Source organism: Schistocerca americana, chromosome 1, assembly GCF_021461395.2.
Source record: "Schistocerca americana isolate TAMUIC-IGC-003095 chromosome 1, iqSchAmer2.1, whole genome shotgun sequence".
NCBI lineage: Eukaryota > Metazoa > Arthropoda > Insecta > Orthoptera > Acrididae > Schistocerca > Schistocerca americana.
The window spans coordinates 983,193,969-983,198,894 of NC_060119.1; the positions used below are offsets into that span (position 1 = coordinate 983,193,969).

Consider the following 4,926-nt stretch of genomic DNA (forward strand, 5'->3'; position numbering starts at 1 on the left):
CTATTCGCTAGGGACTCTTCAGTCTAATGACAAACCTTGTCTAATATTACATACACTTTTCTCTTTCATTAAAATGGTTGAAATGGCTCTAAGCACTATGGGACTTAACATCTGAGGTCATCAGTCCCCTAGACTCAGACCTACGTAAACCTAACTAACCTAAAGACGTCACACACATCCATATCCGAGGCAGGATTCGAATCTGCGACCGTAGCAACCGCGTTGTTCCGGACTGAAGCGCCTAGAAGAGCTCGACCACAGCGGCCGGCTGTTCATTAAGCGACACTGCAGAACTATATCGAACACCTTCCGGAAGTGAAGGAACACGTCATCAGCCTGCAATCTGGGAGCCGGTACATACTACCTTTTGGGGCTCGTGGACGAACAGAGCGAGATGGGTTTCACACGATCATTATTTGCGCTATCCAGAAATGTCATAACGCGCGATCTTGAAACTATAGACTGACGTCACTAATATAACACTATAGACGTATATTATATTCGACAATCAATCTTGGAAACGGGAACGACCTATGTATTCTTCCAATCAATTGGTACGCTTTGTCTTGTAGCGACATAGGTAGACTGCTGCTAGAAGAGGCGCAAGTCTCTTCGTGTACCCTAGGTAAAATCATAAAGGTATCTCATAGGGTTCATCGCCTTTCCTCTTTTGAGCGATTCTGGAGGAATATCTGTCCCGTAGTCACTTATTTCGATGTCACTTTAGCGTTGGTGTGACGGTTGAAAGGAGGAATCGCTGTACCATTTTCCTCCGTGAAACAACTTCGGAAATAGGAATTTAGCATTTAGGCATTTCGCGTCGTATTCCGTTTAGATGCCATTATCCTCACTGTTTTAGACATTTGTCTTTCATCCATCTATTGATTTTAGATAAGGTGAGAATTCCTAGGATTTTCTGTCAAATCGATGGACACAATTTTGTCTTTAGAATTCGTTGATCACTTCACGAATGTGTTTTCTTACGCTAATTTTGACATCGTTCAGTTTCTGTCCATCGTCCAATTCTCCGCCATTCAGAAATAACACTGTGCTTTTAATGACTGTGACATCGTTGGGACTGAGAAACTAATAACTAACAAGAAAGGGCTTAAAACATGGAAGACTGATGAATTCCATTGAATCTGGGACACTACCAGTTCAGGAAGAAGAGCATATGAATATGTACCAGACATTACAGTTTCTAAATATGCAGGGCGATTCGTATTAACGTTTAAAATTTTCGAAACGACGTGGATGACGCTGAGACAAGTGATTTAATATAAGACACATTGTAGTCGCAAATGTCAGAAAATCACCCCCTCCCCCAAAAAAGGACTCCGTCTTCAGGCCACAAGTGGCCCATCGGGACAATCCGACCGCCGTGTCATCCTCAGGTGAGGATGCGGAAAGGTGGGGCGTGTGGTCAGCACATCGCTCTCCCGGACGTTATGATGGTTTTCTGTGACCGGAGCCGCTACTATTCGGCCGAGTAGCTCCTCGCTAGGCATCACGAGACTGAGTGCACCCCGAAAAATGGCAACAGCGCATGGCGGCCCGGATGATCATCCATCCAAGTGCCGACCACGCCCGACAGCGCTTAACTTCGGTGATCTGACGGGAACCGGTGTATCCACTGCGGCAAGGCCGTTGCCACGAAAATACCCCAAAAGTGGATGACAAATGTTCAACATGTGACGTCACAGATGACTACCAAGCCACACGTGCAGTAGTTGAGCCTATCGGTCTGTCACACCTGATTATCCAAACCCAAGTCGACTATATAGGTCGATGTGGGATTCAGATTTCGAGTCTTGGGTCTGGCAGGCAGTATTTTTTTCATTGTGTTAGACAATTCTGTACTGACATTGAAGTAAAATTTATTATTTTATTTGCCGGTCTCGCGGTCACCGCTGGTTTATTGCAAAGTACAGTACAACAAAAACCTACAATATTGCGTCACAAGTAGATGAGTTTCAGTTTCCGAATTGCGTCTTACAAGCAAATGACCTAAGTTTTCTTTACTGAATAATATCTCCAAGCAAAAAAAGAAGGGACAAAAGGAAAGAAACACGAAATAAGAAGAGCTTTGATTGGCTTACGAATAGGACAATAATTTCGTAAGTTTTTCGTTTACGACAGAACACGTTTACAAAAGGTCTTCGAAGTTTGCACCGTTTCCGGACGCAAGTATTACATCACTCAGTCCTCCCTTCAAACCCAAACCCAACCGTTGCACGTACGACGATGTACGTGATCTTGTGACGTCACACGTTCAACATGTCTCATTCATTTTGAAATATTTCACGACGTTTACGATCCTATGTGTCTTATATTAAATTACTTTTCTCAGCCTTATTTAAATCACTTCGGGGGTTTTTAAACCTTACTAAGAGTAACGCTGTATAGATGATAAGAGCAAATGAAGCTCGGTAATGTCTAACAGTACCGCTTCACTATAGACCCAGCATCCGAGGAGATAGTGCAAAGAAAAGTTGATTGACGTCATGATTTGGCATGGAATGCACAAAGTTTTCAGGATATAACAGGGGTTTCGATCCGTAGCTCCTGATAAGCACCAACAGTTCCGACCTGGTGCAAACTCCTGCGGAAGAATGGAACAAGTGTTTCATGTCAACAGAGACTGCTATGCCGGACAAAGGTGAAGACCACAGTCAGTGAATGGCGCCACACGTGCCAAAAACATGACGATCCAAGTGAACAGCTGCAAGAATGAAGGTGGGCGCCAAGTTTTGGGAGCGCTGCAGTGCACTGGATACAGAACGATAGACTACGACTCGTGGACTGCCTTCATAAAACAATAACAGCATTATAAGTGATTGCTACCTACGCCTAGTAGTAACTTTCTTGCTTTGTTTTAACACCACTGCTAATATCTTTTCAATATTTGTAACCTTTGTTTGTAGCTAGATAATAACTTGCAGTTAATAAATATTAGGTCGCTGCATAAGTTTGTAGCAATTTTGTTTCTCATGTTGGTATTCCGGTTGCTTTGGATTTATTGATCGATTGTCATTTTTTTTTGTAGTTCACTGTCACATATTGTCATTTAATCATTTGGAGATAGTGAGTGGAGCTGTGGGCGCTAGAAAATGGAATGTTAAGTGGTAGAATCGGAACACTTCGGACACATTCTTCTGTTTGAGTTCAATAGAGGGATGACAGCAGCGGAGGGAGCCGGAAACATTTTCACCGCTTATGGGACAGAGCACGGCAAGGAAATGGTATTCTCTTTTTAAATGGTTCAAATGGCTCTTAGCACTATGGGACTTATCTTCTGAGGTCATCAGTCCCCTAGAACGTATAACTACTTAAACCTAACTAACCTGAGGACATCACACACATCCATGCCCGAGGCAGGATTCGAACCTGCAACCGTAGCGGTAGCGCGCTTCCAGACCACTCCGGCCGGCTCTCTTTTTAAAGAGGGTCGTTTTGACATTAGTGACTCTTCACGTTCAGAGAGACGTTCGGGGCTTGATGAATATCGTTTAAACTCATTAATGCACAACGATCCACGTCAGTGTAATCGAGAACTGAAAATGTGATTAACTGTGATCATTCCACCATCGTGCGACATTTACATGCAGTGGGGAGGGTTCAAAAATCAAGTTCATGGGTATCGTATAGCATAAGCCAAATTCACAAGGATCAGCGAGTGGTCATATGTGCGCCTCCGCTTGCTTGCTCGTCCTCAATTGGCTCGTGATCAACACCGACCGTTTCTGTGCTGTATTGTTACTGGTGACGAGGAAAGGTGTCTTGACGCTAACAGTCGAGCGCAAACAAAGCAACAACTCTCCGTACAAAGAGTTGCGTGCATCCACAAAAGATAATGTACGCATCTGGTGGAAGAATGACGATGTGGTGTACTACAAATTGTCTCCCCGAAGTACAACCATCAGTGCTGACATTTATTGACAAAAGCGTGGACATCTCGAACATGCAATCCAAAAACAACGACCAGGAAGACTGCGTGAAGTGACACTTCTCCACGATAATGCTGGCCCGCATTCAGCTACACGACAAAAAATACGATTTGGGGTTGGGCTGAGAAGTCACTCACCACCTATTTTATTGACCTGATCTTGTGCAATTAGATTTTCACCTTTTCCGCTCTCTATCGAACAACATTTAGGGAACTTTCTTTCCGAACATGGCTCGACTATTTCTTCGCCTCAAAGCCACATGATTTCTACAGTTGCAGAATCGAAAAGTTACCCCAGCGTTGGCAGAATATATTATTGATTACTAAAGCCTTTGTTATGCGTATCTGTTGTGTTTATTAAACTTACCGAAAAATAGTACGAACTTACGCACCACTCTAATAAATCCTAAAGGAAGATTGTCTCCCTCGCAACGTTTACCAGGTCGCCCGCCCAGAGAACCTACGCAGAGACGGTTGCGGCGCCGGCGCGAGCTGCGGCAGGTTCGGCAACCCTCCGTGCGGCGGAGTCCAGCGGGCTGCCTGCCCGTGCCCCTGCCCAGCCAGCCAGCCCAGCAGCGCTAACCGCCCGATCGATTTATTGCCGATACCGGCCGGCCTTCACTATCCTCGTATATCCTCAATGTTTGCCTTATTGACAGGGGAGAAGCTCGTACGGCGACTGAGTTACGATCAAAGTGCCGGGTTGGCATAATGGGGACGCGGTAGTGGCTGGTCACTGGACCCGGGGAAATCCTGTCACCCGTACAAAGACGCCGCGCGGGCTACAAAATTGAAAGGTAGTTAGTTCAGTTTACGTTTTTTATGGCTCCACCTTACACTGTGTCAGTCTTATGCGCTCCAATTACAGCCGTTGAATGTGCATGAGAATTCCGAGCAACAGGCCGCAACACATACGATGTTATGTTAGCTTTAGAATGGTACTGGGTCTTATCTCGGGCCATCTATTCCGACCGAGATTT

General features: G+C 45.0%; 1 pseudogene; it reads right to left on the bottom strand.

Annotated features, from left to right (window-relative positions):
- Positions 1-1,534: 1,534 nt before the first annotated feature.
- Positions 1,535-1,652, bottom strand: LOC124558586 (annotated as a pseudogene).
- Positions 1,653-4,926: the final 3,274 nt, after the last annotated feature.